Raw genomic sequence first — 12,256 nt, forward strand, 5'->3', positions numbered from 1 at the left:
AGCAGAGGTCTCCCACAGTGAATGCCAAGCTGAGCTTCGGATGACACTGGCAAGTTACTTATGTACTAGGCCTATCAGAGTTACACTGAAGGATCTAACTTCATAATAAACTTATATCCGGCTTCCCTGGTGGCTCAGCTGGTAAAGAATCCACCTGCAATGCGGGAAACCTGGGTTCAATCCCTGGGTTGGACCAGGGTTGGACCATAAAGAAAAAATGAGCACCGAATAATTGATGCTTTGAACTGTGGTGTTGGAGAAGACTCTTGAGAGTCCCTTGGACTGCAAGGAGATCCAACCAGTCCATTCTAAAGGAAATCAGTCCTGATTGTTCATTGGAAGGACTGATGCTGAAGCTGAAACTCCAATACTTTGGCCACCTGATGCGAAGAACTGACTCACTGGAAAGATTGAGGGCGGGAGGAGAAGGGGACGACAGAGGATGAGATGGTTGGGTGGCATCACTGACTCGACGGACATGAGTTTGAGCAGGCTCCGGGAGTTGGTGATGGACAGGAAGGCCTGGCGTGCTACGGTCCATGGGGTCGCAAAGAGTTGGACACGACTGAGCGACTGAACTGAACTGAGAGTTACACCCTTCAACAAGCTGCTTCTCAAGGATGGCCCCCAGGGCAGGCCCCAGGGAACTTGTCTTAAGAATATCTGGGAAAGTGACTGCTGGGTGAATGTAAAACAGGGCAATCACCTAGAGGGACATGGAGACTAAGAAGGAAAGAGGGAAAAGAGGCCTGCAGTCCACCCTCCCACTCCCCCAGTAACTCTGGTCCAGCAGCTGGGCAGCCCCCAGATGCCAGGTTGCGGGCTCTACACCAACTGCGGCGAAGCTTCAGGGTGCTCACCCATAATGGGTAAGGCCCTCAGGCCAGGAAAGAAGAGCCTCTACGCTAAGCAGATTTATTTTATTTATTTTTGGTATTATAAGCTTTTAAGTAAGAATCTCCAATTATCAAGATTTATAGTTTGATAATATTTTCTTTGGAATGGCACTGGTTAGGGCATTCTTATTTAGAATCTTTCTCTAGATTAACTGGTTAATCTTATAAAGTAAATTTGAAATAGAAAAAAAGAACTGGCTAATTAAAAAATAAGAACGAGAACTAGTTATGTCAGAAATCTGGTTCTGGACTAGGGTAGGCTTCTGACCTAAAAAGAAAACAATACAATTGGATCTTTAATTGCTAGACAAATACTAGCATTAAGGCAAGATTTTTGAAATGTTTGTTTTCATTGTAAAAATAATGGAACAGAATATTGGACGTGGACTTCTTTCCTGCTTAAATGTATGTGTGTGTGTGTTTGCATATATGTGTTTTGGTATATTTTTAACATGGAATGGATATGATATAGATCTTATCTACCACTTAATTATGCAGATTTCACAAAGCCATTTTCCAACTTTAGTAGCCACAGTGGACATAAATCACCAATAATTATCTATTTAAAAATGAAAATGATGACATTTCTCATTCTACAGAGCCCTCCTGGGAACAAAATGATCGAGATATTCATTTTAACAGAATACTCTTAAAAACCTCATGCCAAAATAGACAATATTATGTTACTAAAATTATGTGAGTTATGCTGAAATTTTATCACACAGAAGTTGGTAACTGGTTGACTGATCTTACTTTATGTGTCTTCCAAAGGGGAGCAATTCAAGCTCATCACAGCACAGAGGTGCCCAGAAAACATGGTATTAGAACACTAGAAACTTTCAAACGAACAAAAAAAAATCAGAAAACTTTCCTTTTCCGGGAGATGGAGTAGGTGTATTTTCCCCTATTCCTCCTGCCAAGTGCAGCTAAAACCTCTGGATGCTGTGTATAAAAGAAACCTAAGGAGACTGAACAGTGGAAAGACGACAGATGGGTCAGGAACCTTGGGACCCAGGGAATGACACGGTGGTTGAATTTGCTGGATTTTCTTCTTGCTGGCAGAAACTGGCCAACCAGAAAAGCCAATGTTCATAGACTAAGAACCCCAAACAACCCAACGTGGTAACAAAAGCCTACTCTCTCCAGTCACGGATGGATAAGGAAAGGGGCGGCCCCCAAAGATGGAAAACTTTCAGACACTAGCTGCTCCATTTCAGCCAGACAGCACAGAAGAAGGCGGCTCTGCTCCCGCCTGCTCTGCAAAGGCCGAGGGGGAGCACACAGGTCTACACTCACGCTGCTGGGATGGGGCAGGAGTCAGTCCTGACTCATCGTTTTCTTCCAGCACATCCAGTCCGTTAACAGACTCCACTCGCCTCTCTTTCGGGACACTTTGTCAATCTAGCCTCTTGCCACCGTTCTGAATCGCTGCCCTAGTTCAAGGGCATCATCTCTAGCTGAGCCTCTTAAGTAATCGACCTCTTCCCTTTCTTGGCCCCTCAATGGGTTCTCCATCCTGTGGCCAGAGTGTTGCGTTAAAGTGTAAAGCGTATCAAATACGTCCCTGCAGAGTCTAATGCTTTGCCTCACTTAGAATAAATTCCTAATTCCTTACAGTGACCTCAGTCTAAACCGTAAGTGATATCACCTGTCTTTCTGAACTCTCTCCCTACCATCTTTCTCCTTGTATCCTTCTCATCATAACAGCGTTCAAATTTTCAAAACTATTTGATGACATCGGGAAACGTGACTTTCATAGAAAGTCAACTTAAAAAAAAAAACCCAACCCTGAATACATTTGCATATAAATTAAATCTAAAACGATATATATCAATCTGTTGGACTCTGGGGCTGAATTACAGTTGACTTCTTATTTTTTCTATGTGCTTTCAGTATTTTCTACAATGAGCTTATGATACATTTCTTTTTATGAGACGACTACAAATTATGGTAGGCTTAGACACAGCACTCCTAGGCTGAGCTCATAATTTCCACAGATACCTCCTCTATCCCATTTCTGTTCCTCACAGGACATTTCAAAATCTGCAATGGATTCTGAGATCAAAATCCTCAACCCAATAAGCTGGATGTAACGGTCATAACTTGTTCATGTTATGTAAGAAGGCTCACTCCCCAACCCAGGGACTGGAGTTTGGAGTCAGCGGTGAGAGGAGAGAGGGAGTGTAAAGTGCCCAGGTTACAGCCTCAAGGACCAAATCCAGGCAGCTCAGACTGACCCTGGTTCCCTGGGGAGGCCGTGTTCCATGGGGAGAGCAGGCAAGGAGGTCAGGAGGCAGGCGGACGAGAGGAACGCCATGAGGTTGTACGAGAGTACACTCCAGAAGTGTGTACAGGGTGTGGCCCGTCCACACGGTGGAACACCGCTCAGCGGTGAAAGGGAACAAAATACTGACACGCTGCAACACAGGGGAATGCCAGAAACGTCACACTGACTCAAAGAAGCCCGACATAAAAGACTACATGTCGTCCGACTCCATTTCTCGAAATGCCCAGAGCAGGCGAACCTGTGGAGACAGAGAGCAGCCTGGCGGTTTCCTGGGGCTCGGCGTGGGAACTGGAGAGACCAGAATCAGGCATGGGGGAGTTTTCTGGGTGACGGAAAGATGAAAAACTTGATGGTAGTGATGGTTGCACAAATCCATCTATCTGCTGAAAGTCACTGAAGTAATTTAAATCGTTTAAAACTTTAAAATGGACGGAATTTATGATATATAAATTATACCTCCATAAAGCCATAAAAACAAAAAGATTATATTACAGCAGGTGATTTTTTTTTTCCATTAAATTCTGCTATCACTTTTAGGCCTTTTATCACTTCTAATATTTTTTTAAAACTTTAAAATATTAAATGACTTGATCTCCGAACAAAGTAAGTTTTGTAAAACCAGAAGGCAGGTGACCCCGCCTCAGTCTGAGTGACAATCTATCTCTAAAGGGTTTTCCACACATCACCTATCTCCTCGACCTGAAATGGCCTGAAATCACGGATTCTTGGCTCGTTTAAGCTAACACAGTCGGCAGGGAACAGGTGTGAAGCTCGTTGTCTCATAGTCTCCATGCGACTGAGTCCAAGGAATTCAGTTTGTGATAGCTTCCATCAAGTCTGGGAGCCACCACAGCGTAGCAGACTTAAAGGAGCATCAAATTTCTATCTGAAATGAGTTCAGCTGTTCCCACTCTCTCCTCTTGACTGTTCTGTCATTTAAATCCGAAGTTCTAACCCCTGAAGAAGGAAATGGCAGCCCACTCCAGTATTCTTGCCTGGAGAATCCCATGGACGGAGGAGCCTGGTAGGCTACACTCCACGGGGTCGCAAAGAATCGGACACAACTGAGCGACTTCACTTTCACTTTTTCTCAAGGTGTGCATCATATGAGACGGTGGAGGGCAAGGTGTACGGGTACAGAATCACCAGGCAGGTCTGTTCAACCCACACAATGGGTGATGAAAGGTTGATGATTCTTCTCAATTAGGATAATGGGCAATCGAAGCTGGTCCTATCTGTCAGATGTACTGGGAAGACACAGGTGGAGACTCATTAATTTTAATAAAACTTAATGTTCACTGTCAAGAGTAAAGAGATTTTATGGTGCTTATTAATTACATTTAGGAGGACATTAAAATATCACTGAACTTAATGATAAGTTTTCATACAAGGAGAAACGACGCTGTAGCTGTCATTTATATTGTGGTGACGTGTAACAAGAGCGCTTGGAGGAGAGAGTCCAGATGAATCCTGCTGTCAAACTAAAGCGCCGACTGATGGGGATGACGATGCGCCTCGTACAAGTGCGTTTAGAACATACATTTAAATATGCTTTTATAGTTATGAAAGCTCCCTCAATAGCACTTTTTCTCTAGTTCAAAAAAATACTACTTCTCTCAGAATGCAAAATAAAGGCAATACTCTGTAAAGTTTATGGCCTGCCATAAGTGAAGAAACAGTGTAAAATATTAAATCAAGAAAATACGAAATTATAGCTCGGTTGGCCCCACTCAGTTTCACAGCCTGGGTAGGATATTTTTCATATGGCTGTTAAAAAAAAAAAAACACCCAATGCCAGAAGGTTCTCCAGAAAACCACTGAATTTACACTCATTGTTTCAGTTGATCCTACTGACTGGAGTGTATTCCTTTAAGAGTCTCAATTTAATTCTAAGATCTACTCCAAAGATGCACTTCAAACATATTGAACTACATTTATAAACAGATATCCTGCCTCATGCCCTAGCGATTCGGTCTTTATTTTTAAAGAAACCATTACTAACCTGGAACTAACGGCTGAAGAATCTCTCCAGCCTATTTTGAAAGCCTGCTGCAGTGCCCAAACGATACTACAGACACTGCAGATACACAGGCTGTATTCGTGTACTGCATTCGAGTCCTCCTCAAATTCTGGGACAGACTCTCACCATTTATACATTTAAAGAGCAATAAAGTAGAGAGGACAGAAGGACAACATTCCATCCCTGAGAATAACAGGCAGGGAGTGGCTGGAGTTATTAGCTGTGTCACTGATACAAAGGGCTTTAGAAGTAAGATTTGTCACCAAGGCGAAGCACCACAGGAGCACAGTTCAAATGACCCAAGCTCCCATTAAGGAAGCTCCGCCAGTGAGATTAACAATATCTGCAACATGACAAGGAGCAGCTCGGCTTTTCAAATGTATATTCACAGAGGAATAATTAGAAAGCTGAAACTAAGACCAACATTCTCACAAATAAAAGGCAGGGACAAGTAGCATAATGAAGTCTTGATATATGAACCTTGTTATATGGTGCTTAACTTTGAAGTCTTAAAGTGTATTTTCCCCTACTATCCAAGTCCTTTCCTGCCAATCAATTAGATGTATATGAAGACACATGAACCGCTTCCGCCCCTTAGACCTATATCACGTGGTTCCCTGCGGCTCTATATACCATTACTGCCATACAGGATGTGAAAGGAAGATTTTAGAGTCCTAACTCACCAACAGAAGCAGCAGCAGCAACAAAAACCTCACTGTGCAGCATCAACTGGGCAATTCCGTTTAGGAAGCCCAATTCTACTAACTCAGAGTTCATTTTGTTTCTCCATCCCAACCTCTTCCATCTCCCCACCCCTCATTGTCTTCCTTTCTTAAGTGGGAATCTTTTGTACAATACAATAATAGACAAAGAAGACAAGCAGAGCAGAGCGAGGAGGAATGACCGGCAGAGGATTCAGGGAATTTACGTAGGTTAGTTCAGTGCCCTCAGTCTGATGAATAGAACTGAGCTCTGAAATCGTCTCTCAGAGCAAGCATCCCATTTAACCTAGGGGAGTTAGACCGGTGAGGATGAAGCGCTGAGACTGAGATAAACTGAGGTTTAGCAGGCTTAGTACCTGGCCGTGCCTTTAGCCTCTTCCCATGCACTCTGGGTTTTTAACGTTGTATAGATGAGGATGTAATGATTACACGGGAACAAATGGCATGAGCCAGGACTGCGCCAGGTAAACCGGGGTTACTGTATGTGCAGGGCAGCTGCCTTTAGAAAATACTGTTACTACAAAATATTTCTACAGCATAGTTTTTACCCTATGTAGCATCAATTAACTATGTATTATTTTCCTATTTATCATAAGTGAAGTATAGGGCTGGCACATGGAGTTAACGTCCTTTTCTCATGGTTAGTGCTGCAGTGAGGGGCTGTTGGTGCATCACAGGCTAGGAGTGCTAAGGCCCCGTTCTGTTTCCCTTGGTTTGAATGATGCTCACTGTGTGTTTTATGCCTCTGCAGTCTCTTTTTTGCTATTATTTTGTGCTCTGATGAACACTTTATTCCCATGATGGTTGTGTAAAGGAATACAAGGAATAGGCCCAGAGGTACCACACACATGCCAAGAAGAACATCACGCTAGATATTAAATTTGAGTTTTGTAATGGCTCAAAGCCTGTTTTAAAACCAAGCAAGCATAGGTAACAAAAATAAAGATAGATTAGACTACATCAAAATTTAAAACTTCTATGCAAAGGACATAATCAACAAAGTCAAAAAGCAACTTACAGAATGGCAGAAAATACCTGCAAGTCATCTTATCTGATAAGAGGTTAAAGTCTAACATACATAAAGAAGTCCGCCACTCAACAACAACAAAAATAACTCTATTTAAAAATGGGCAAAGGACTTGACCAGACATTTCCTTAAGAAAGACACACAAATAGCCAACAAGCACATGAAAACTGCTCAACATCAGTAATAATGGGGAAAAGCAAATCAAAACAATAAGATGCACTTCACATCCGTCAGGGTGGCTACTATCAAAAAAAGAGAAGAAGAGTTGGCGAATCTTCTGCACTATCGATAGCAATAAACTGGTACAACTGCTACGAAAATCACGCCAGCAGCTTCTCAAAACAGTGAAAATATAACCACCGTATGATCTAGCGGTCTCATTTCTGGGCATGTATCTCAAGGAACTGAAAACAGAGACTTGAATGGATAAAATGAACACCCACCTTGCAGCAGCCTGTGCACAGCGGCCAAAGGTGGCACAACCTAGGTGCCCACAGATGGAGGAATGGACAGCATGCGATATACACATTCAATGGAATATTATTCAGCCTTCAAAAGGAAGGGAATTCTGATCTATGCCCCAACATGGATGAAGCTTGAGGACATTATGCTAAGTGAAATGAGCCAGTTACGGAAGGACAAATATTTTGTGATTTCACTTACATGAGGTACCTAGAGTAGCCAAATTCAGAGAGATAGATAGTAGATAGTGGATTCCAGGGGCTGAGGGGAAGGGAAAATGGGGAGATATTGGTACAGAGTTTCAGTTATGCAAGATGAGAAAGTTCTGGAGATCAGCTGTACAACAATGTGAAATCACTTAATAAAACTGAACTGTACACTATAAGCCCCAGCAAGACAGTAGGCGCTGCAGCGGCTGTGAAGAGATGCCCCACGTCCAAGGGAGGAGGAGAAGGCGTGGCAAGACAGAAGCAGGGGGTGAAACTGTGTTTAGAATCAAACCCCATTCCCACCAGAGACGCTCAGAGGGCTCAAACAAACCCTGTGTGCACCAGGACCCAGAGACCCACAGAGACTGAGCCAGAGCTGTGTGCGAGCGTCTCCTGCGGAGGTCCGGGTCGGCAGTGGACTCCCGCAGGGGCAGGGGCTCTGGGTGCAGCAGACCTGGGCCTGGCACAAGCCCTCTTGGAGGAGGTCGCCATTAACCCATCATAGAGCCGCCAGAACTTGCACAGGAGTGGGAAATAGACTCTTGGAGGGCACAACAGAACCTTGTGCACCAGGACCCAGGAGAAAGGAGCAGTGACCCCACACGGGACTGACCCAGACTTGCCGAGGAGTGTCCAGGAGTCTCTGGCGGAGGCGTGGGTCGGTGGTGGCCTGCTGCAGGGTCAGGGGCACTGAGTGTAGCGGTGCCTGCATGGGACCTTTAGAAGGAGGTTGCCATGATCTTCATTACCTCCACCTTAGTTTGGCCCCAGTCAAATAACAGGGAGGGAACACAGCCCCACCCTTCAACAGAAAATAGGACTAAAGATTTACTGAGCATGGCCCCACCCATCAGAACAAGACCCACTTTCCCCCTCAGTCAGTCTCTCTCATCAGGACTTTTCCATGAGCCTCTTATCCTTCTCCATCAGAGTGCAGACAGACTGAAAACCACAATCACAGAAAACCAGCCAATCTGATCTCATGCACCACAGCCCTGTCTAACTCAGTGAATCTATGAGCCATGCCATGTGGGGCCACCCAAGACGGATGGGTCATGGTGGAGAGTTCTGACAAAACGTGGTCCACTGGAGGAGGGAATGGCAAACCACTTCACTATTCTTGCCTTGAGAACCCAATGAACAGGATGAAAAGGCAAAAAGATAGGACTCTGAAGATGAACTCCTCAGGTCAGTAGGTATCCAATATGCTACTGGAGATCAGTGGAGAAATAACTCCAGAAAGAATGAACGGATGGAGCCAAAGCAAAAACAACACCCAGTTGTGGATGTGACTGGTGATGGAAGCAGGGTCCAATGCTGTAAAGAGCAATACTGCATAGGAACCTGGAATGTCAGGTCCATGAATCAAGGCAAATTGGAAGCGGTCAAACAGGAGATGGCTAGAGGGAACACAGACATTTTAGGACTCAGTGAACTAAGATGGACTGGAATGGGTGAATTTAATTCAGATGACCATTATATCTACTACTGTTGGGCAGGAATCCCTTAGAAGAAATGGAGTAGCCATCATGGTCAACAAAAGTCCGAAATGCAGTACTTGGATGCAATCTCAAAAACGACAGAATGATCTCTGTTCGTTTCCAAGGCAAACCATTCAATATCATAGTAATCCAAGTCTATGCCCCAACCAGTAACGCTGAAGAAGCTGAAGTTGAACGGTTCTATGAAGACCTACAAGACCTTATAGAACTAACACCCAAAAAAGATGTCCTCTTCATTATAGGGGATTGGAATGCAAAAGTAGGAAGTCAAGAAATACCTGGAGTAACAGGCAAATTTGGCCTCGGAGTACAGAATGAAGCAGAGCAAAGGCTAACAGAGTTTTGCCAAGAGAACACACTGGTCATAGCAAACACCTTCTTCCAACAACACAAGAGAAGACTCTACACATGGACATCACCAGATGGTCAACACCGAAATCAAATTGATTATATTCTTTGCAGCCAAAGATGGAGAGGCTTTATACAGTCAGCAAAAACAAGACCAGGAGCTGACTGTGGCTCAGATTATGAACTCCTTATTTGCCAAATTCAGACTTAAATTGAAGAAAGTAGGGAAAACCACTAGACCATTCAGATATGACCTAAATCAAATCCCTTACAATTATACAATGGAAGTGAGATTCAAGGGACTAGATCTAATAGACAGAGTGCATGAGGAACTATGGTTGGAGGTCCGTGACACTGTACAGGAGGCAGGGATCAAGACCATCCCCAAGAAAAGGAAATGCAAGGCAAAATGGTTGCCTGAGGAGGTCTTACAAATAGCTGTGAATAGAAGAGAAGCAAAAGGCAAAGGAGAAAAGGAAAGATATACCCATTTGAATGCAGAGTCCCAAAGAATAGCAAGGAGAGATAAGAAAGTGTTCCTCTGTGATCAATGCAAACAAATAGAGGAAAACAATAGAATGGGAAAGAATACAGATCTCTTCAAGAAAATTAGAGATATCAAGGGAATATTTCATGCAAAGATGAGCACAATAAAGGACAGAAATGGTAGGGACCTAACAGAAGCAGAAGACATTAAGAAGATGTGGCAAGAATACACAGAAAAACTGTACAAAAAAGATCTTCATGACCCAGATAATCACGATGGTGTGATCACTCACCTAGAGCCAGATATCCTGGAATGCAAAGTCAAGTGGGTCTTAGGAGGCATTACTACAAACAAAGCTAGTGGAGGTGATAAGAGTTCCAGCTGAACTATTTCAAATCCTAAAAGATGACTTTGAAAGTGCTGCACTCAATATGCCAGCAAATTTGGAAAACTCAGCAGTGGCCACAGGACTGGAAAAGGTCACGTTTCATCCCAATTCCAAAGAAAGGCAATGCCAAAGAATGCTCAAACTGCCGCACAATTGCACTCATCTCACACGCTAGCAAAGTAATGCTCAAAATTCTCCAGGTTAGGCTTTATGTCAACTGTGAACTTCCAGACGTTCAAGCTGGTTTTAGAAAAGGCAGAGGAACCAGAGGTCAAATTGCCAACATCCTTTGGATCATTGAAAAAGCAAGAGAGTTCCAGAAAAACATTTACTTCTGCTTTATTGACTATGCGAAAGCCTTTGACTGTGCAGATCACAACAAACTGTGGAAAATTCTTCAACAGATGGGAATACCAGACCATCTGACCTGCCTCATGAGAAATCTGTATGCAGGTCAGGAAGCAACAGTTACAACTGGACATAGAACAACAGACTGGCTCCATATCGGGAAGGAAGTACATCAAGGCTGTATATTGTCAGCCTTCCTATTTAACTTATATGCAGAGTACCTCATGAGAAACGCTGGGCTGGATGAAGCACAAAGTGGAATCGAGATTGCCAGGAGAAATATCAATAACCTCAGATATGTGGGAGGCAATGGCAACCCACTCCAGTATTCTTGCCTAGAGAATCCTATGGACAGAGGAACATGGTGGGCTGCTGTCCATAGGGTCGCATAGAGTCAGACATGACTAAAGCGACTCAGCTTGCATGCCTGCATGCACTGGAGAAGGAAATGGCAACCCACTCCAGTATTCTTGCCTGGAGAATCCCAGGGACGGCGGGGCCTGGTGGGCTGCCATCTATGGAGTCCCACAGAGTCAGACACGACTGAAGTGACTTAGCAGCAGCAGCAGATATGCAGATGACACCACCCTTATGGCAGAAAGGGAAGAAGAACTAAAGAGCCTCCTGATGAAAGTGAAAGAGGAGAGTGAAAAAGTTGGCTTAAAGCTCAACATTCAGAAAACGAAGATCATGGCATCCAGTCCCATCACTTCATGGCAAATAGATGGGGAAACAGTGGAAACAGTGACAGACTATCTTTCTGGGCTCCAAAATCACTGCAGATGGTGATTGCAGCCATGAAATTAAAAGATGATTGCTCCTTGGAAAAAAAGTTACGACTAACCTAGATAGCATATTAAAAAGCAGAAACATTACTTGCCAACAAAGGTCCATCTAGTCAAAGCTATGGTTTTTCCAGTAGTCATGTATGGATGTGAGAGTTGGACCATAAAGAAAGCTGAGCGCTGAAGAATTGATGCTTTTGAACTGTGATGTTGGAGAAGATTCTAGAGAGTCTCTTGGACTGCAAGGAGATCCAACCAGTCCATCCTAAAGGAAATCAGTCCTGAATATTCACTGGAAGGACTGATGCTCAAGTTGAAACTCCAATACTTTGGCCACCTGATGTGAAAAATTGACTCATTGGAAAAGACCCTGATGCTGGGAAAGATTGAGGGCAGGAGGAGAAGGGTACGACAGAGGATGAGATGGTTGGATGGCATCACCGACTCAATGGACATGAGTTTGAGTAAATTCCAGGAGTTGGTGATGGACAGGGAGGCCTGGAGTGCTGCAGCCCATGGGATTGCAAAGAGTCGGACACGACTGAGCAACTGAACTGAGCTGAACTGTACACTTTAAAATGATTAAGGTGGGATTTTTATGTTATACATATATTACTATAATTTTTTTCTAGGCAAATTTTATAATTATCAAGGGAAAGGATAGTAGAAGCTGACAGTGCATTTTTGCAAAGTACTCTGACATGGTGAGGGGCCCTACAGCATCACGGCAGCCTGGGAAGACTGACCTTAGAGGGAGCTGGAAAAAACTGTGCCT

At 43.8% G+C, this 12,256-nt stretch overlaps 1 protein-coding gene across 3 annotated transcripts in view; it reads right to left on the bottom strand.

Moving 5' to 3' along the window:
* PIGN (phosphatidylinositol glycan anchor biosynthesis class N) overlaps positions 1–12,256 on the bottom strand; it is a 105,114-nt gene that overhangs the window by 2,882 nt on the left and 89,976 nt on the right. The window lies entirely within an intron of this gene.

Source organism: Bos indicus, chromosome 24 (assembly GCF_029378745.1).
Source record: "Bos indicus isolate NIAB-ARS_2022 breed Sahiwal x Tharparkar chromosome 24, NIAB-ARS_B.indTharparkar_mat_pri_1.0, whole genome shotgun sequence".
Taxonomy (NCBI): domain Eukaryota; kingdom Metazoa; phylum Chordata; class Mammalia; order Artiodactyla; family Bovidae; genus Bos; species Bos indicus.